General features: G+C 42.4%; 2 long non-coding RNA genes across 2 annotated transcripts in view; one reads left to right on the top strand and one right to left on the bottom strand.

The window, feature by feature from the left end:
* LOC109493330 overlaps nt 1-3,222 on the bottom strand; it is a 24,436-nt gene extending 21,214 nt beyond the window's left edge. The window contains exon 1 of the long non-coding RNA XR_002147527.2: nt 3,008-3,222. This is a non-coding gene — a long non-coding RNA (uncharacterized LOC109493330). The remainder of the gene's footprint in view (nt 1-3,007) is intronic.
* The window catches only part of LOC123381317, a 27,978-nt gene extending 5,793 nt beyond the window's left edge, over nt 1-22,185 (top strand). Inside the window, exon 2 of the long non-coding RNA XR_006588195.1 lies at nt 21,665-22,185. This is a non-coding gene — a long non-coding RNA (uncharacterized LOC123381317). The remainder of the gene's footprint in view (nt 1-21,664) is intronic.

Below are 22,185 nucleotides of genomic sequence, written 5' to 3'. Positions count from 1 at the left end.
GTATTCACATCTCCAAAAGCAGGACGTGCCTAGGTTGATAGCAGTTTTACAATTCGAACTCGGCAACTTTTAAAATCAGTGGTACGTGTCGCTCCTCATCAGGGAAATACAAATCAAAACCACACTCAGATTATCACCTCACGCCGGTCAGAGTGGCTAAAGTGAACAAATCAGGAGACTATAGGTGCTGGCGAGGATGTGGAGAAACGGGAACCCTCTTGCACTGTTGGTGGGAATGCAAACTGGTGCAGCCGCTCTGGAAAACAATGTGAGGTTCCTCAAAAAATTAAAAATAGATCTACCCTATGACCCAGCAATAGCACTGCTAGGAATTTACCCAAGGGATACAGGAGTGCTGATGCAGAGGGGCACTTGTACCCCAATGTTTATAGCAGCACTCTCAACAATAGCCAAATTATGGAAAGAGCCTAAATGTCCATCAACTGATGAATGGATAAAGAAATTGTGGTTTATATACACAATGGAATACTACGTGGCAATGAGAAAGAATGAAATATGGTCTTTTGTAGCAATGTGGATGGAACTGGAGAGTGTGATGCTAAGTGAAATAAGCCATACAGAGAAAGACAGATACCATATGTTTTCATTCTTATGTGGATCCTGAGAAACTTAACAGAAGACCATGGGGGAGGGGAAGGGGAAAAAACAGAGAGGGAGAGAGCCAAACCATAAGAGACTCTTAAAAACTGAGAATAAACTGAGGGTTGATGTGGGGTGGGAGGGAGGGGGGTGGGTGATGGGCATTGAGGAGGGCACCTTTTGGGATGAGCACTGGGTGTTGTATGGAAACCAACTTGACAATAAATTTCATATTAAAAAATAAATAAAATTAGTGGTACGTAGGATAATGGCACATTCTACAATTAGTGGCATCTTCGATTTAATCAAATACAGCCCATCTGTAGATGCAAAGTAGTGCCTGGGCACAGGGGCAGCACCCCGTATCCCTGGGACAGAGCATCCAGACCCGAACATAGCTGTGGAGTCAAGGAGCTATGCTGCCTCCCCCACCCCCCACCCAAAGATATGAGAACCTCTGCATGGCAACCAATATTTCCTCTTGTTTCCAGAGCAATCGTGAGCATGCGAGTCAAAAGACTTTCGCAGCTCTCATCATACAAAGGGGGAAGGCTGCAGTCTAGACATAGACGATAATTACTATTATTATTTAAAGTCACTGAACCTCCTGACTTGCAGAAAAGAGCAAAGAGGCTCATATATGTCAAAAGCCCTATTATGGTCCCCAGTAAACACCCCCCTGTTTCATGTGACATCTATTCCACCCTTTGTGAGAGGTGCTGATAAAAGAAGCTACCAGAATCTCATAGAAGTTTGTGGTTGATATAACCCGAAGACAGTATTTCTTTAGTAAGCTTTTTTTTTTTTTTTTAAGTGCTCTCAATTTAGTTTACTCTAAGGTCAATTGAAGTCTTGAAATGACCGTGCAAGGCAGCCCAGCATGCTGACACGAACAAAGAACTTGTCAGTATTTCATTACATTTGTGCAATTGTCAACAGATCCCACATAATGCCCCTGCTTTTGTAGTTTAAGAAATACAACATATGATTCCTACTTAGATCTACGTTGGTCAGGGCACAACGTTTGGAAAACAACCATAAGACTGTGGCAGCGTATATAAACATTGCAAACTGCTTTTGAAAACAATTCGGCTTCCAACATTTTCCATTTAGCTGCTTTTAAGTCTGTTGATCAATGTGTTTTCTCTTCTTGCTGACATCTGTCTCCTTCTGCTTCTCTCAACTGCAAACGTAGCTCCCTTCATGGGAGGACTGAGGATCCCGGGTGGAGGTCTGTGAGACCCCCGAGTGGAGCTGGTTCCCATCATACCATTTGGCTCATTGCCGCCATGGCATCTCTTCCCAGCCATGGCTGACCCCACTGGTCTCCCCCTGCAGGGAAGGCCACCCTCATCTCCCCAGGACCATCCAAATCTACAATGACACGTAAGTCCATCTTTGGGGACTACACAGTAGTCGTACTCCTGCCAGGGTGCTCTGGTTCTGATACTGAGGTTCGACTTGGCCCAGGTCCCAGGGCTCTTACCCCACCTCCCACTCTTATACGTGGATGCTGGGTTCCCGGTGAGCTGTCTCATTGCCTCTGACTCCTGAAAGGACCTTGTCTTTCCCACCTCCCCTTCCAAGGCCTGAATCTCTCTTTCCTGAGCCCCAGCTGGGTGGTGGAGACCGCTCCCCTCATACAGACCTGCTCGATGCCGTTGACTTTGCTGCCTCACCTCCTTGAGGATGACGTGCCCTGCGTCCCGCCGTTACTGTTTTTCTCTGCTTCTTGGGACCCTTTGCTGTGTTGTGTATGTCATCTCAAACCAGAGTCCTCTCGACTGGGCACTGCATTTCCTTCAGTTGCCACCAATATTACAGCAACTCTGTGGATGCATTCTAACCTGCTATATCTATGCTTTTTTTTTTTTTTTTGGTAGCACCTGGTGCTGGGTCTGTCCTTCAGCCCCTGTCCCCAGTCTTCTCATCAGCAGTGTGGGTCAGACCAAGGGTAGCCAGAACGCATTGATGGCAAAAGGAGGAAACTGAGGCAGGTGTGTGCGTGCTGTATGAGGGAGCTGACAGAAGATCAAGCTCGATGGGCAAGACCATCCCGTGAAAAGAAGGCAAGATCAAAGTAGGCCCCGTTCTAGAGGGTTGGAGCAACAGATACGCACCCAAGGGACGCAATTACTGAAAAGAAGGCTACAAGGTACCATTTAGTTGGAACCTTAGCAAGAAACCAGTCATAGAAACCAAAATGTCAGATCAGAAAAGGATCAACCCCTCTGTTCAACGCACTCTGAACCTCATGAGTTCTTGACCAAGGCCGCCTTACGCTACGCCATCAGTAAGAGGTGGTGTTTGCCCCAGGAGCTGAGAAAGTGACTATCTGAAACACCACACTGCTGTCTGCTTTTGCTCTGGTCTAGTAATTCCCAGCTTGCATTCCACAGAACAGTACCTTCATGAGATGATATAGGTGCTCCAACTGAACTCATTTCCGTGCAGATGTCTGGGAAATGCTGTATGCCCATCAGTCGTGTGGTGTTTGTGTAGTCTCTCTGCCTGATTATGACATTGCTCGCACATCACTTCAGGTGACTTCCAGGGGTGTGGTTCCTTATGGTCTATGATTTAAGGGTTTCTAGAATCTGGAATCCCATTCACATTCATGTCTTATGAGTTTCTAATTTCAGGTATCAATTTGTGTCCCCACAATGTTACAGAAGTGTAACATTTTGATTTCTTTGATTTCCTATTTGAAATGGTAACTACGTAGCCTGTTTATGAGCGCGTAAATGGGTAAACCACTCCGGAGAGCAATTTGGTGGTATTTCGTGAATTTGAAAATGCCCATAACATTTTGCTATGGACTGAATTGTGTCTGCAACCACTTCCAAATTCATATGTTGAGGCTCTAACCCCTAATGTGATTGTAGCTGGAGATAGGGTCTTCGGGAGGTGACTGACATGGCCTTCTAAGAGAAGAAGAGGGAGACTGAGAGATCTCTCTCCTGTGAAAACACAGCAAGAAGGTGGCTATCTGCAAGGCAGGAAGAGAGCTCTGACCGGAAAGTGACCATGCTGGCCTGATCTCCTAATTCCAGTCTCCAGAACTGCGAGAAAATAAATTTCCACTGTTTGGGCCTCTCCCAGTCTGCAGTATTTTATTATGACAGGCTGAGCAGACTAAGACACCTCTAATATAGAAACTCAGAAATTCAAGAAATCCAAGGAGTCGTGTCAAAATGGAAATCCAACTAATTATTCATAAATAGAGGAATAAAGGAATAAATTGTCTTACACTAATACAGTATCATACCATAAAGCAGTAAGAAATAGCTAATCTCCTAATCTGCAGGTATTATGTGACCGTATTATGGAGTGAAAAAGTCACGTTGCACATGAACATGTCAAATATGATAGCATTTGTAAAAACTTTAGAAACACAAAGCATTTTAAATATATAAATATGCTTATGTGGTGGAATACAAAACTGTGGTGGAAAGGATATTCACCAACTTTGAAACAGTGATTCACTCTGAGATGGGAGGGAAATGAGAAAGGTAAGGTCCCTCAGGCCCTCAGGTGAAGGCCCTCAGGTGTATTTGTATTCTGTTTAGTTTTTAATACGTGGGTTAATCCATCCCTGTTTCCTCCCATCTACTCTTGAGCTCAATTCAATCCATATTTTGCCCTGACCATAACCCTGAAACAGCTCTTGTGAAGATATCCAATCACTTCTGTGTTGACATTTCTGTTTGAATTTTACTGGACTTCAGCAGGATTGACTCCTCTCTTCTTTTTACACATTTTTTAAAAATATTTATTTTTGAGAGAGAGAGACAGAGTGTGAGCAGGGGAGGGGCAGACAGAGAGGGAGACACAGAATCCGAAGCAGGCTCCAGGCTCTGAGCTGTCAGCACAGAGCCCAATGCGGGGCTCGAACTCATGAAACACGAGATCATGACGTGAGCTGAAGTTGGATGTCTAACCGACTGAGTCACCCAGGCTCCCCAAACCCCTCCCTTCTTGATATCATTCTGTCACTTGACTTCTGATATTACTTGATTCTTTTTCAAGCTTCCGTCTTAGCCCCTCAGCCAACAGTAGATGCCCATTCATCATTCCTGGCTTTCTTCTACTTTACCTAGCATGTATCTCCAAGTATTCTCATGCCATCTACATGTTAATGCCTCCCAGGGCATACGTCTTTCCTTGAGCTCTTCACTCGTATCTGCTATCAACCTGACATTCTGACTTGGATGTTTACTAAGTATCTCAAACTTAATGTATTTTGAACTGAACTTCAGGAAGAGCATGCACCCCCAAACCTCTTTATCTCCTGGTGTTCTTGATCTCATACGTGCCCCTATGTCATTCCATTCTTCATGTCAAGGGGTCGTACTTGATTCCTCTCTTCAACTCACTCCACCAATGCATCACCAAGTCTGGTTGGCACCACCTTAACTTTTCCCCGTCTCCACCATTTCTTGTCTGGATTGCATTAGTCAACCCTCCACTGGTTATCTCTGCTTTCCCTCTTGCTTGCTTGCCACTCTCCACAAGCAGATTAAGGAATAATTTTTGTTTATGACTGTCTGTGGATATTAAATATTTCATAATAACATTCTGTAATGTAAAACCAACAGCAACCCCCAAACCCCCACATCTATACCCATATACCCACAGAGCAGCTTAAAAGATAGAATATTTCAAACAAGTGAAAGCCTTTGGATAGTCCTCCCTCATTTTTCTCCCTTTCCTCACCATCAAAGGTAAGCGTTCAGCTGAATTTTGTGTTTATCATTCACATGTAGTTCTATATGTTGTTATCTTTGTTTTTGATTTTCTTTTCTTTTTCTTTTTTTAGAGAGAGAGAGAGAAAGCATGCAAGTGGGGGAGAGGGGCAAAGGGAGAGAGGGAGAATCTCAAGTAGGTTCCACGCTGAGTGCGGTGGGGTTCGATCCCACAACCCCAGGATCATGACCTGAGCCTAAACCTACTGAGCCACCCAGGCTTCCTGTGTTTGATTTTCTAAACAACATAAATTTTTTGTATATTTTGGGACGCCTTAGTGGCTCAGTCGGCTGAGCGTCCGACTTCAGCTCAGGTCATGATCTCACCGTTTGTGAGTTCAAGCCCCGCATCGGGCTCTGTGCTGACAGCTCAGAGCCTGGAGCCCGCTTTGGAATCTGTGTCTCCCTTTCTCTCTTCCCCTTCCCCCACTCATGCTCTGTCTCTTTCTCTCTCAGAAATAAAATAAACATTAAATAAAATTTTTTTAAAAATTGTATATATTTAAACTTTATTTATAAGTATCATATTAGCTATATTTTTCTACAGTTTCTTTCTTTCCACAGTATGCTTATGAGATTAAGCCATTTTGACATTTTGATACTGATAACTCTTATTTATTCATTTTTTACCACTGTATAGCATTCCAAATATATAAGATAATTTATCCATTTTTCTGTGGATATTCGTTTCTTTTACATTATTTCAAACAATCCTATCTATTGCTATTGACTGAATGTCTCGCCCAGTATCCGTATGTGGAAAGCTAATCCCCAAGGTGATGTTATTTGGAGGTGGGGCCTTTGGTAGATGACTAGGTCATAAGGGTGGAGTCATCATGAATGTGATTAATATTCTTTTAAAAAAGACCCCAGGGAGCTCCCCGTCCCTTCTTCCATGTAAAGATACAGCAAGAAGTCAGTGTCTGCAACCAGAAAAGGTCTCGCCAGAACCTGACCGGGCAGGCACCCTGAGCTCCAACTTCCGGCCTCCAGAACTGTGAAAAATAAGTACCTGTTTACAAGTCACAATGTCTAGGATGCTTTGTTACAGTGGCCCAAACATCCTCTCCTGCTTTCTTATGTCAGCCAAACCTGAGGCACCTGCTGTGAACGTACTTAAGATTTTCCCTGCATCACATGCGAGAATTTATCTAAGGTACATCTTCTATGGTGGAATTTCTGGATTGAAGAGAATCAAAATCTTTAGCTTTTCTTGATCTTACCAAACAATTCTCCAAAATACGTTTCCCCAGTTTATTATCCCCCAGCAGCGTGTGAGTTCCTATTGCTCTATATCCTTTCCAACACTTTATATTGTAAGTCTAATAATTTTTAACAGTCGGATGGGTGTGAAGTAGTTTCTTGTACCTTTTTAAATCTAAGTACCAGCCACAGGGAAGCATCTTTTCCCTGCTTATTAACTTCTATTTTCCTTTTCATATCTTCAACCCATTTTTCTATTGACTTTTCTCCTTCCTGTTGATTTTTAGGAAAAATATTTCTATATTCTACATACTCATCACCGGTTGGTTTTATGGGTGTAGACTCATTTTTTAAATTATGTTTTTTGATAATGGATTTTTTTAAAAATTTTAATGCGGTGCGATTTATACATCTTCTCTGGTATGATTTGCTTTTCGTGTCTTGTTTAAGAAAGCCTGCCCTTCCCTGGCCTTTTGCCAAATGTAAATCATATCACATTGATGTCCTGCTCAAAATCCCCCACTGACCACCCTCACCATGAATATGAAGTCCAATTTCCCTCCTTGCCTACTTCTCTGACGTTGCCGCCCCACCGCTCCCTTGCTCCGTCCTTGCTGCCTTCTCTTTGCTCCTCAAACATGGCAAGCCCATTCCCGTTTCTCCCTTCTTTTTACTTCCGGTTGCCTCCATGGATCTCTGCCTGCCAAGGAACATGGCTGGTTTCTTCTTATCACTTGGGTCTCGGTTTGGAGATCACCTCAGGGAGACCCCCTTTGACCCAAGGGTCTAAAGCTCCTCTGCCATCTCCTTCTAGAACATTCCTCCCATTTTATGTTTTCTACGGCACTGTTGAGGATGAAATCACCGTATTTATCTCCGTGGTGAGTTGTCTGTCGGCCCCGCTGGTAGGTGAGCGTCTATACCACAGGGGCTTTGTCATCTGCTCCCCTCTGTACCTTCAATCATAGTGCAGTGACTAACATACTCAAATCTCTGGAGAACTACCTGTCAGTGAGTAAATAAACAGAGAAGACATGTGAGAAATCCTTACCAAAAAATTGGGAAAGCAGGGGTCTGTAGAAGTGATAGATGATAGATATGAGGTACTGACCAAGAGACCCAAGATATGTGTAACTCTTACTTCTGAAGAACATGCCAGGATAAATTGAACAAAAGCAATGAAAGATATAATGAATTTTTAAAAAGTGTTTCTGAAGAAAAGGAGGAGATGAATCTTCCTGTATCCTAGTCTATTCTTAACACAGCTGCTGGAATGTTCCTCTTACAGCACAAGGCAGATCAGGCTCTTCTTTGACTCAAAATCCTGCAGTGGCTTTCATGTCACTCATATCAAACTAACCCCAGGGTCCTGTGGGATAGAGCCTCCAAGACTCTTTAACATCCCCTCTCTCTCCTCCCCTCCCCTCTTTGCCACTGCCACCAGGAAGGCCTCCTTGATGCTTCCCCTCCACTCTCCCTCTCCCTCTGCTTGGCCTGTCATCCTCCAGGATAACAACATGGCTCTCACCTTCATCTCCTTCAAGTCTTAGCTCAAATGTGGCCTTCCAGTCAGGCCTACCTGAACCAACCTATTTAAAATTGCAGCCCACCTCTATCCTGCAGGCCCTTTACACTCTTCCAGAGCACTGATGCCCCTTCAAAACACTATTATACCCTCTTTATATTATGTTTACTGATCGGCTTTCTCCATGAGAATATCATCTCTGTAAGGATGTGTGTGTGTGTGTGTGTGTGTGTGTGTGTGTGTGTGTCTGTTTTGTTCACTGACATATCCACAGCACACAGTAGGTGCTTAATATCTACTCGTGAATGAATGCATTCATTCATTCAACAAACCTGCATCCTGGGGGAAAAATGATACAGAATGGACAACACTGAGACACATTTTGATAAGTTTACAGAACCCCAACTTCAAAAAGAATCCTATGGAGATCCAGGCAGGAGAAGAAAACACATTACGGGGGAGGAGAAGGAGAGAAGAGGAACATCGGCTTTTTCCCCCACCATCAGTGCCAGCAGAGTGGGCAATGCCTCCTGCATTCTGAAGCAGAGAGAGCACGGCACCCGTATTGTACAAGAAGCCACGTTGTTCTTTGTGTATAAAGGCAGTGCACTCTCTTAACCAGCCAAGAACCCACAGGAACTGGAACGGCCTGGCCATCACTTTCTTTTCTTTCTTTTTAAAAAACATATCTAATTGGCTTCATTAAACGATTCATGAATTGGGCAGCATCCCATCTAGCGAGTAGAGTGGTGCTCCAAGGACTTGTACAAAATGGAAGGTTTTTATAGAAGGAGGGTGGGGCAAGGAAGCTATTAGCAAAAGGAAAGGACTGTTTCGGACAAGGCTGCTTTCTCTTAAGGGAAAGGCAAAGGGTCTTATCATGCCGATGACCTCATCTTTCGTGGGGGGCAGATGGAGAGGACCCAAGTGGCAGACTCATTGGCATTGGTTGAAAAATTCCTGACCGATCAATTAAGACCACATTTCTGAGGGAGGTCCAGACTGCAATTAGCTGATATATTAAGCCCTGGCTTGAGAAGTCAGTCTCAGTGACACCGTTTTGGGCCTGTCAGCCACCACTGTCTGAACTAGTCTGTTGAGAATTGCACGTAGGAAGGAAAGACCACATTGTTTGCTCGGTGATGTCTCTGTTCCCTTAGAGTGGTTGTATCACTCTAGCCTGGGACTCCAGGGCTATCATTTATTGAGTGAGTGATTGCTATGGGTCAGGACGTTTCACTGGGACTTCCTACCCAATGAAAACCTCACACTCTCATTTATGAGAAAGATAGCCCCGTTTGATACATGAGAAACCCAAAGCAGAGAGGGGTGAAGCTATCCCCCCAGGGTATGCAGTAGCAGAACCAGGATTCAGTGCTACATAGCATTATCAAAACTAACCTTGTACCCACCAAACTTTGGGGTGGACACTACCTTCTGGCCTCCTCATAAAGCTGAGACCCCCATCGTGCAAAAATAGATTCCAAATATCTACTTCTTCAATTTCAAACTGCTCAAGAAAATGTAAGAAAGCAGAATCCCTTCTCAGAAATAATACGGAGAGGATTAGGACTTCCCATCCAGAAAACAAAATACGAACACAGGACCTCATGAACATAATTTAAAATTTTTTTTTAACGTTTATTTATTTTTGAGACAGAGAGAGACAGAACATGAATGGGGGAGGGGCAGAGAGAGAGGGAGACACAGAATCGGAAGCAGGCTCCAGGCTCTGAGCCATCAGCCCAGAGCCCCACGCGGGGCTCGAACTCACGGACCGCGAGATCGTGACCTGAGCTGAAGTCGGACGCTTAACCGACTGAGCCACCCAGGCGCCCCTCATGAACATAATTTTAAATGTTGTAAGTGTCGTAGATAAAGTTGATGCAGGTTAAAACTTGAGAACAAATGAGATACAGTGATATAGTCAGTTATAGTCAAGAATACTATATTTTAAACTTCAAAGTACCTAAAAGACTAAATCTTAAGTATTCCTACCACACACACACACACACACACACACACACACACACACACACAAAACAGCAAATAATTCTGTGACCTGATAAAGGTGCTACTAATGCTATGGTGGGAATCGTACCAAATCAACATGTTGTGCACTGTAAACTTACACACTGGTAAATGTCAATTCTATTTCAACGTAAAACAAAAAAGAGGGGCGGTACTCAACAGTCCATGATAAACCTGTATAACCCTTACCCAAAAAGTGAGAGTGGCAGGAAATATATATAGGGGAAAGCTCTTTGGACAAATTGAGGAAACTATTGCCCTAACTGACTATTTCCCAGATGCGTGTGAAATTCTCAGCAGGAGGACTTTGCAGTCAGAAAGACCTGTACTAAATATTCTTATTTAATACATCTTTTCCCTCACCCCACGTGCTTGCTGTTAGAAGAAAGCAATAATTTCTTTCACTCTCCTCTCATGACTGACTTCATTTAATTTATAAGGAATTATTTATTTACATCGTTTCTGTTGCTAGTTGATAAAGAAATATTGCATCTTTTAGGAAATGGTTGGGAGCCCAGACAACAAAACAATAAAGAAAACAGAAATATAGCAGAAATGAAATAGAAGTAATTAGACTTGAATCTGACATCCCTTTCTTTAGCTAACACAATACATTAGTACAAAAGGGAGAGTAATGGTTTTTCATTCACTTTAATATTTACGATCATTATGAAAAATCACGTAATTATATTTAGGGAAATCCCTGGTTTCAGCCAGTGTATAAAAAAGGTTTTTACCTGAGCTGCATTACACTGGTCCATTTCTGAGCAAGTCATTTTTCTGCACGACAAAAAATATTTTTGAAAAAAAAATGTTACAAGCATTTTAAATTTATATATTTTCAAATAATGATGCAATATTTGCCACTGTACCCAAATATTCTCTCATTACTTCTGCATCACCAAACAATATCCTTTTGGGAGTTAAGATTTCAGAAATTACTGGTATGTTCTGGAGCAACTTGTCATTTGTTGCCCTTTAAACACATTTTGTTGTTGAGTAAGACACTATGGAATTTGGTTTATTTTTACTTCCCTTAACTGGAACTGTATTATGAAATGACGTTTGCTTATTACCTCTTACCATTATTTTTTGTTAACTTAAAATTTTGGAAACTATTATTTAAAATATTATTTTTAAATTTCTGAAAAATTGTAAGCTTATGAATTGTAGTGTAAGCAGCCTAACAAAAATGAAATAGGAGGTATTATTCCTCAGCTGAGGAACTCCATGTCTCATGCCTGAGAAGGACAAAGGGAAACAAGGAGGAAGCTGAGCCTGGAGCTCAGAGGTGCCATTGTGGACCCTAGCCGGCTCTTGTCAAGCCCCTCAATCCCAGATTGATCTCATCTCCTCTCTCCAAGCATAGCCATCAGGATGGGTACAGCAGAAGCAACGCTTTTTGAGGGCTTGAAGGGCTCTGAGGGCCCTATGACCCATGACCAGTGCAGATGTTTGGACCAATTAAGGCATCTCACTCATGTGCCCCAACATTTCTCATTCCCCATCATCCTTGCAACACAAGGGGCCTAGAGTCAGAGCAGGAATAAGCTAAGCTTTGTGGCCACCTCATGGTGCTCTAGAGCTGCACTCTCTGATAAAGTAGCCACTAGCCACTGTGGTTTTTCAAATTTAAAGTAATTAAATATAGATAAAACTTAAAACTCAGTTCCTCAGTCTTACTATTCCACATAGTCTATGGTCATGCGGGGCTAGTGGCTGCCATATTGAATAGTATCAAGTAGCTCCACGCAGAAGATCATAGAAGAGCAGGTCATCTCAGTCATTGCAGAAAGTCCTCGTGGACAGAAAGTATTATATGTCCTACAGCTGATGATTTTGGGTAAGGAGTGCTGCTAGGTTGGTCTCAATGGAAGAAAGCCCTATCTGTTCTGACTCTGTCACCAATCTGGCTGTGGATTGGGGTAAGTCATCTCCTTACTTAATGCTTTCTGGAACTAGATTTTGGTTCATGATAGAAGAAGGGCAGCCTCACATGGCACATGGGTCCTAGATCACTTGTTTCTGCATTGGCTTTTTATAGCATTAGTTTTATTGAACTGTGGTTTTGTATCATGTCTTCCACTTATGTAAGGACAATCATATAAAATTCAATACTGCATTCATTTCAGGGATATTTTTTAATATTTAAAAATTATATTACATAATTTTATCTTTATGAGACCCAATGGGGAAGTTTCTCTCCGGCCTCAGGACCAGGACAAAATGTGCTCCTCGTAAACAGCTAGTGGGCATTTAGGTTTTAAAACAATGTGAAGATTGTAACTAATCTCATTTTCCTTTTCGTTTCACTGCAAGGAGGCTCAAAGCAGTAACATTATAAGCAGTTAGGTTGCATTTGATGGTATTCATTCCTCTTTCCTAGTTGTATCTCTAATAAAAGCTCTTTTCAAACCATCAAAATATTTGGGGGAATGAATAGGAATTGGAATAAATTATTTTGTTAGGTGGGGGAAATAAATGTTTAGAACCTCCAAGCCCTCAAATACATAAGCATATGTATATGTATATTTGAAATATGTATATTTGAAATATGTATATTTGAAAGGCATAACCCGAAGTCCATGCTAAGAGAATCCATATGTTGGGAAGATAGCCTTACAAAACTGTGTTGTAAGCAGACTTGACCTTAGATTTGGAAGTTTGATAGATACATATTTCTGGAATATAGCAAAAACCGAAAAGAAATCAGCGTGCCTGAATTTATCAACTCCAATGTTCTGAAGACTGAAAAGTGAAAATATATCACTTGGGTTTTAAGCAGAGGGTTTGTTGTTCTGGTTAAAAATGTTTTTGAATGCTTCTAAAACTGTTGCATTAAAAGAGTTCTCACCCGGGGCGCCTGGGTGGCTCAGTCGGTTGAGTGTCCGACTTCAGCTCAGGTCACGATCTCACGGTTCGTGAGTTCGAGCCCCGCGTCGGGCTCTGGGCTGATGGCTCAGAGCCTGGAGCCTGCTTCCGATTCTGTGTCTCCCTCTCTCTCTGCTCCTCCCCCGTTTATGCTCTGTCTCTCTCTGTCTCAAAAATAAATAAACTTTAAAAAAAAAAAAAAAGAGTTCTCACCCTTCTTGCACTAAGCATGATCTAAGAATACACTACTTATTCCTAAATTAAGGCATAAAAAACAATACTGAAAATTATTTTTATTAAACATCTGAGAGTCTTTTCATATTTATAACAGAAATGAATGATCGCTAATATATGTGTCTTCTTAATCGTTGTGCCAAGTAACGGAGGATTAAATAATAATAAAGGATGTTTACTGAGAATTTAGTATGTGCCATGCGTTCTAGATTAGTGAACTATGGGTAAGGTGCCACTTATGCTCTCATTATACAATAAATAGATGAAATGTGGGGGCTAACTTCTCTGGGTCCACAGCCCCTCAGTAATAAATGGGACTCCTGTCTGAGACTGACTGCTTAGCTATGACTCCATGTAGTCGGCAGCAGAGTGTAAATGACCTGACTACAAGTTAAAGGTGGAGTTAAGAAAATCTCAGAGAGAGGATCCCGTTCTCACCAACCTTATACCCAGAAAACCCTTCTGAGCTCCTTCTCCACTGCCTAGAATGAATGAGAGTGAACCAAAGGCACGCACACAAAGACCCAGGACAGGGGAGCCTGGGTGGCTCAGTGGGTTGAGAGTCGGACTTCAGCTCAGGTCATTGTCTCTCAGTTCATGGGTTTGTGCCCTGGGTCGGGCTCTGTGCTGACAGCTCAGAGCCTGGAGCCTGCTTCGGATTCTGTGTCTCCCTCTCTCTCTGCCCCTCCCCCATTCATGCTCTGTCTGTCTGTCTCTCTCAAAACTAATAAACATTTAAAAAAAAAAAAAAAAAAGACCCAGGACAGATGGCTACCCAAATAACTAGAAGAAACATTTCTGACCTGGCTTCTTATCATCTACTGTTGAAGAGAGAACAAATGTGTTTTCCCTTACACGTGATTAATTTGTTTATCGCATATGTAATAATAATCATTCTGATTATCCAAGTATTCTGACACGAGATAGTTGCAACCCTGAGCAGGCTCAGTTCTCCTATCTCTCCACTTCCAATTCTATTAAACATGGACGGATAAAAGGATTTCTTATCAAAGTACCTTAGTATTTGATGGTGAATGCAACAAACAAATGCTGAACCGCTTTTGTTTCCAGCTTAAAAGGCAAGAAATTTTCCAGGGAAACTTCTATCCACATGTAAAGGCCTAATCCAAGTGCAGCTTCTACAACATAATTAAGAAATCATATTTGGGGGCAACTTTTTATCATTCAAAAATAATTAAATGCTAACAACTGCCTGGACATCTCTCTACCGATTGTGGTCCACTTCATCTTAGAAGATGCCTCAGTTATCCACTGAATAAACACAGGCATGTTCATTTTCAGGTGACCCATCTTCCTTTTCAAGTTGAGTAGAAGGGGTTGGGGTGTTAGTCAATTTTTCTATCCGTGTACCAGTATCATACGATCTTAATTACCATCGTTTTGTAAGACGTCCTTGCTAATCTAATGGAAAAGTCAATCCCCCACTCCCACTCCAGTCTCTTTTTAGTGTTCCTCTACTGTTCTTGGGACTTTACCCTTCCATACATATTTTATTTTCTTAAGGATAGCAAAATTGACTAACAGAACGAAAGTGCCTAGAAACAGCCTCAAATGTATAGAAACTGATATATGACAGTATTGCAGATCACTGGAGAAAGAATGGGCAATTCAATAAATGGTTATCCATATGGGGGGAAAAAAGTGGATGGGGTAGAGGGAGGATGGGTCGGATCCTTTTTAATTCAGTGTTTGGGAACTAGAGCATCTCAGCCTGAAGGGGGCTCTGTGGGCTGCTCCAAACTGCAATGCAGCCCGAGGGGATGGGACCACCTCTTCGAGAGGGAAGGATGCCAGGCTGGACTCGCCCAAGCCCTGAGTGCTGGCGGCTGCCTCTTACCGTATAAAGGTTCTTGCTGGCCTGCAGGACCGCCGGGTAAGCAGCCCCGGAGGAACTATAATTCAAGCATGTTTATGATACTATCCAGCTCTCTTGGGATCTTCCCCCACCATATTTAGACTTTGGCTTCTATAATTCATTCCAAGTGAAAGCCGAGCAATTGCCTGCATTTTGGTCTGAGATTACATTTGCTGTTATAAATCTCGGTGATCCATTATTGTCTGTAAATATATAGATAACTAGTTTAGATACATGTATTTGATTAACATCTGCTGGGCTCCCTTCACGTCTGTTACTTTAGCATTCCCTCGTGAAAGTGAAGGAAAATAGTGTTCCCTGGGCTCCCTTCTCTCTCTTGCTCTCCAGAGGGGGGAAGAACTTGTCTTTAGTTGACCAGCTACCAGCTACCAGCTGATGTAATTCCCAAACCCCTCATCAACCAACTACCTCCCACCTCACCCTACACCTCATTGCTCAAAGACAGGTGTGCTGAAGCACACCCTGAACTTCCCATGCATTCCAGCTTTGCAAAGTCTGGCAGTTTTGCCGTAGAGCAAGGCATGATTGAGTGATGAGCCAACGTTAACAAGAAATACTTCCAGGGGGAACTTGTATGGGTCCTAAGAGGACCCTCTCAGAGAGTTTGCTATAGAAGGGCCCTCGGCAGACTTGGATGGTTCTTCCCATCCAAGCAGGCAGATCAAAAGCAAAATGATCAAACAGAGTCTTAACAAAGACATTGCGCCCGAGTGTGGTGAAGTGTGAATTTTGGAACTCTGCTTATGTTCCAACTCCTTGGGGAGTCAGGTACAAAGGCAAATTTTATTGCAGTAATGAAAAAAGCCATTGATTTACATGATACTGGAAATGCATCTAGCCAGATGAAAGAACTCAAACAAAACAAGAACTAATGCGCTCTCCCCCCTATCTCCTCACTCCTCCTCCTTTCGGGAATGTGAGTTTGGGAGAAAACCCAAAATTATGATTTGCGCATAAGGCTGATGGCACCGGGCAAACATCAGATGCTGCCTGGTCCCACCCCTGGATTCATCCTGCTGGTCATCAATACGGACGGAGTGGCAGGAGGAAGGCCTCTTGCCAACTCTAGCTGTCCTGTCTCGCCCCGGTCCTATGTTCCATTTTTGACAATTACCTGGATAAAGATATAATAGGCATGGAGAGTGTAAATTTCCTGCTTTCCCTGCCTGGCATCTGAACCCCCTTCTTATATTAGGGGAATTGCTTCCATAACAAGCCCTGATGGGGGGCAGATCTCACCTCCAATACTAGATCCTGAAAGTACCAGATACTTGCATTCCCATCTTGGGTGCAGGTAGGTAAGCTAGGCCGAGCCACTCAGGCTAATGCACCCCTAGTTCTGAGCCAGAGCATGGGAACTCAGAGAAGTGACAGAGGCAAATCCTTTCTGGTGGCAGGAGATGGGCCGTGGCAGCAGCCTCTGGGTTTCTGGGCAGCACTGGCACACCACGGGGCCTGTGTCCACGATCCAAGGCCACGGGCCAGGCAGGCTGGGCCATCCAGGCATAAGAACAGTGACATCCTCCATAGTCGGGTTTTGCCCCCTGGTTTGTGACGGCATCTTTCCTGGTGCTCAGACTACTCTTTCTCTGCCATGGCCCCAGGTTCTGTGGCCTTCCCAGTGAACCTGTGAGCCACCCTCCATCTTGGCAATCAACCATTTCTCTACTTACCTCAGCCAGAGTTGACTTTGTTGCTCGCAACTGAGAACATTGGCTGGTAGCATGCTTTCTAAATCTGCCAAAGGCATGAAGCTGGAAGGAAAGCAATCTATTGGATGACAGAATGAAGATTAAAAAGATCGTCGGGACTGAAACCTAAAAGGGTGATCTCAAACAGGAATAAATGCATGTGCCCTAACGTTGGACCCAAGAGCCAACTCTGAGATCAGATTTGAGCAGTACTTCTCTGGCCTGAGTTGGAAAATACACTTTTAGGAAACAAAGGGACCCCCTTCAGGGTTGATCTTAGTTGTTTTTTGTTTTGTTTTGTTTTGTTTTGTTTTGTTTTGTTTTGTTATTGCGTTGCTACTCAAATATAAAGAAACATAAAATTAGGTATGAAGTCCTTATGATCATGGCTCGTTTACAGTTATGGAACCAAAACAAATTTACAAATTAATTACAAGGAGAACTACAAAAGCAATAACATTCAAATTAACATCATTAATTTCATGCGAGAGATGATGATGTTTTGCTGAAACTGGATCATTGCTCGCCACATGGCTCTGGTACCAACTGCTGTGGCACAGGGGGTTTCGAAATGGGGGAGGCCTGTCTGCAGGCTTCTAAGCCAGGAATCCACTGAGCCCAGGGCATCCTCATATTCATCACATTTCTTCGTCTTCCTAATTTTCGACAAGGGTGTTCTGTCTGTAGAGCTGGGCTTTTATCTTGCTGCTCTGACTTGCACTGAAATTCCTTCTTCCCTCAAATGAATCCCTCCTTAACTGAGTCTTAATGCCCTGGGATGGCACTCATTGGCCCATCATGAAGTCAATGTTGGCTCCTGATCAAACCAACCGAGGCCAGGAGACAAGATCCAGTGGTGCTAAGACGATGGCCGCCTCAGCATTCAGAAGGATGGGGAGGGGGGGTTGCAATACAGAGCTGGACACCAACTTCAGAGAGTAATATGCCACGGAGAAGTCCTACATTTTTACTCTAGAACTAATGCCACGGGAATTCTGATGCATGGCCATTAGGAGACATGCATGAGGATCTTCGCTGAAGCATTGTTTGTGGGGGCAGGGTGTTGGAGGTGACCTGGTTCCCGTTGCTGGGAAGGCAATTCACAGCAGATATGCACCATGGTCTACTGTGTGACAGAATCAATGGAAGTCCACGCATCAATGGAAGTCCTGCTCACCAACAAATGAGACAAAAGCCATTTGAGGGCCAATGATAATGATGTCCCTGAACATTAATGCTTAATGAGTGTTTACATCACCAATCTGTGCCCAAGGTAAAAAAGAAGAAAAAAAAAAAAAAAAAGAAGGGAAAGAAGAGAAGAAGAGGAAGAAGGAGGAGGTAAGAAGGAAGAAAGAGTTCTGGATACTCCAGGTATCTGCCACACATACAAATTACAGAGATTCTTTCTAAAATCTTATTTCACAGAACAAGAAAAAGTATTTTCAAAGTTTCCATTAGCAATTCTGGCTTTAAAAGGCAACAGGAATATTATTTGAACCCTAATTAGGAACAGCTATTTGCTGTAAAAGATGCAGCCTGACTGAGAAGAAGGTACCATGGATGGATAAAGATTGGGAGAGGGTCAGACTTTTCAGATTAAAACACTTTTTCTTGATTAATAAAAATTACATTTAAACCCCCCCCCCCATAAAAAGAACAGCTATTTGGACTTTAGCAGTGCCTATCAAAAGCCTGCCTAACTTCCCACAAATCTACATCTTAAAAAGTAACCCAGCTGTTACTCTTTGATGTGTCCAAATGCAAGTCTACCAACCCTGATTTGAACATAATGAACATGAAGCTATTGTTTATTGCATAATAAGTTCACACACAGCTTTATCTTTTCAAACCCGAATAGGCTGTGCTATTTCAGTTACATCTGAGAGAGACACTCTAGTCATGATTCATGAAAACATTTCATTAACTGATGGTAGATCTTGTCGCTTCAGTGGGGGGGGGGGTGGTGCAGGGGGGGAGCAAGTGTCACAATGGGTTGCTAGTAAGAGATGCTAAAAAAGTGACATTTTTTTCTAACCAGACATTAAACACATATTCAATAAGGAAATGACGTCCATAGTCATCTTGGGATCGATGAAAATCTTTTAAGACTTTGCAGAGAAGTTTTAAAAATAATGGCTTTGTGTACACAAGAATCACCACTGGTTGATACTTAATGCCAAGGCATAAAAATAAGCTTCTTATGGTTTGGCACTGAATCGAGGTTTCATCTTAAATTAAATCATAGCGATAAGGTCCCTATTCTCAATATGCAAATAAATTGTAGGACATCTTTCAGCTGTATGCAACAGCTACTGTCTTAAAACTATCTTCTGTGAGGTCCCATACGAGGTAAAGTCCCCATTTATGTAACTATCTGTCATATTATTCATGATATAAATAGTTTGCTTCAATATCTATGTGCTGTTCCAATATCCCAGTTCCTTGCAATTAGGCAGAACCAGTTTTTCTGGTCAAAAGGCTGTGAGTAGGAGTGATGAGAGTCACATCTGATCTAAGGAACTTAAGACCTGTTGTATGGAGCTCACCTGTGAGTCATTAGAGCATCTGTCAGCCTGGGTCTCTGAGAAACCATGACGGGCAAGCTCCTCACTGGGTAAGGAGGGTGGATGAGAAAGAAACCCCTGTTCTGTTAAGATACCGAGATATGAGGGATATTTGATTATTGCAGCATAACCTGGTCTATACTGACTAATATTCAAATTGAATGGCGTAATTAACAAATAACCTAATTTATCCCATCTTGGGAGAAACAAAACAAAATTTAAAAGATAACTGGCATTGGAAAGTTAAGCGACAATATTTTAAAAAATACAGAAGAGGGGGCCCTGAGTGGCCCAGTTGGTTCAGCTTCCAACTCTTGATTTGGACTCAGGTCATGATCTCACAGTTCGTGGGTTTGAGCCCTGCATGAGACTCCTCACTGACAGTAAGGAGCCTGCTTGGGATTCCCTCTCTCTCTCTCTCTCTCTCTCTCTCTCTCTCTCTGCCCCTCCTTTGCTCTCTCTGTCTCTCTCTGTCTCTGTCTCTCTCTCTCTCTCTCTCTCTATCTCACTCTCAAAAATAAATAAATTTTAAATAATACAGAAGAAAAAATTCTTGAGGTGACTAAGTGAACTGTGAGTGAGTAAGGGCTCCAAGTTCAAAAGAGGTGTCACTGGGCTGCAGGGCTGGAGTAAGATTAATAAAATAAGGTGGGCTTTAAGGTAAGCCTTGTAATTTAGGCTAAATTTGGAGAGGCTGGAGCAAGAATGTGAGTAAGGATCTGCAGTTAAGCGTGGACCTTCAGGGGCCCCTCAGTGGCTCGGTAGGCTGAGCATCTGACTTCGGCTCAGGTCATGATATTATGGTTCATGAGCTCGAGCCCCACGTTGGGCTCTGTGCTGACAGCTCAGAGCCTGGAACCTGCTTCAGATTCTGTGTTTCCCTCTCTCTGCCTCTCCCCCACTCCTACTCTGTCTCTCTCTCCCTCAAAACTAATTAAACATTTAAAAAATTAAAAAAAAAAAAACGGACCTGCAGTAGCCCAAAGAGAGTGGAAAGAGAGCTTCTGTTAGAAGAATAACTGGAAATAATGTTTGAAGATATTTTAATATCATAATGTGAAGCCCACTGAAAACTGAGCTAAGGATTTTGTATTTATATTAAAGGCAACAGAGAATATTTGGCTTTTCAAATATTAAGCTGAAAACAGAGAGAGTGAGAGAGAGAGTGGGGTTCACTTTCAATGGTAAGTGAAATTTAGGAGCTTAAACTGACATTAACGTTCAGGGCAGATGTGAGGACTGGACTGGACTCCCACCTAGAAGTTGGGAGAAGGTTCCCTGGGGTTATGGTAATGAAAATAGAAGGCAAGACAAGACATGAAAGTCATCATGAAGAATCTATAGATATTAGTGACTTAGCAGATGCAAGAAGAAGGGTGACTATCAAGTCATTCATTCATTCATTCATTCATTCATTTATTCATCATCAAATACATAGTCAGTACCCCCCACAAGCCATTCCTTGGAGGGAATGTGGGGTTTACAGGACAATTTAATGAGAAATATGATAGCATTCTTTTATACTGATAGGCGTGGTCTACTAGAGAAGGAAATTTGACAGCACAAGAGTAAGAAGAAATAATTACAGCAGAAAACTCCTTGAATAGGTAGAAGGCAATAGGATCCAAAGAACTACTGGAGGTCGTGTTAAAGAAGACAATTTTATCTTATAATTTGAGGGATTATTTCAGTTTTATTTGTTTCCTGTGTCAAGTTAATAATGGAGTCTCTGAATGTTATCTCTACTTTCTATTTTTGACTAAGCTGAATTTGTATCTATGCTTCTTGTTGGCAACTATGATGAAAAAATTTAATGTTTTAAATGCTTTAGAATGCCTGTTTTAGAATAGTGGTGGGGAGATGATGTGGGAGAGTGAAGAACACTTTTCAGGGATATCAACGTCCTTTGATTGGTGATATATAGAAATTGGATGATTGATCTAGTTGTCTAGTGGAGTGCTTCCAAGGAAGCCAAAACATTGCTTTACACATACCACACCACCTTAAAAAACCTCAGTCACTGTCAGTATGTAATGGTTTTGTTTTAATTGTGAAACTCCTCAGTTTATCTACCAATGCCTCTTCCAATCTTGGTTGTACAACTTCGGACATATTCCAATTTCCTCATTTGTAAGATGGGGGTAGTAATACTTCCCTGACCAAAGGTAGGTGCTCACCGAATGCAATATTAGGCCAGCTGTTATCGACTTATAGGACATTCATTCCAACTCTTTCCCACTGGGGAGAAACCATGTTGTTTTGATAGTACTAATTCTACTTCTAGCTCTCTCTTTCTCTTTTAGGAAGAAAGCATCTGGAAGTCACCTTGAATCCATAAGGGGAGTCAATCTTAAGAAAAAGCTGAGAAAGACCGAAGAGAGGTAGGAAGGAACCAGATCTATGATGACACGTTTGAGTTACTAGGATCAAGCCAACATTTAAGTCAGTTATAAGAATTAATTTTCATTGTTTTAGCCCATATGAGTTGGATTTTCTATTACCTATGTCTTGAGGGAAATAAAGAAACAAGTACAGACTCAAAGTATAGAGTAAGATTTTGTCATTTACCAACAGCTGAATGCCAGAGGGCAGGAGGAAGCCTTCTCCAGGCAGACCCAAGGAGACCATTACCCTCTATTTCCTTGACTGGCTGTTAGATTAGAAGTCTATATTCACAAGTGTGGCGGGAGGTGAGTAGTGGTGAAGGGCAATAGGTTTTTCGGTCATAGTAACTCCTAAGAATAGCTCATTATGGCAAAGGGTCATAACATAGCAAAGTGTGTGATTTTGAATAGAAGGCAATCAACTTGGAGAGCTCGTTTTA

The sequence above is a fragment of the Felis catus genome, chromosome D3 (assembly GCF_018350175.1).
Source record: "Felis catus isolate Fca126 chromosome D3, F.catus_Fca126_mat1.0, whole genome shotgun sequence".
NCBI lineage: Eukaryota > Metazoa > Chordata > Mammalia > Carnivora > Felidae > Felis > Felis catus.
The sequence above is the reverse complement of the archived record's forward strand: the minus strand, read 5'-3'. Positions and strand labels throughout refer to the sequence as shown.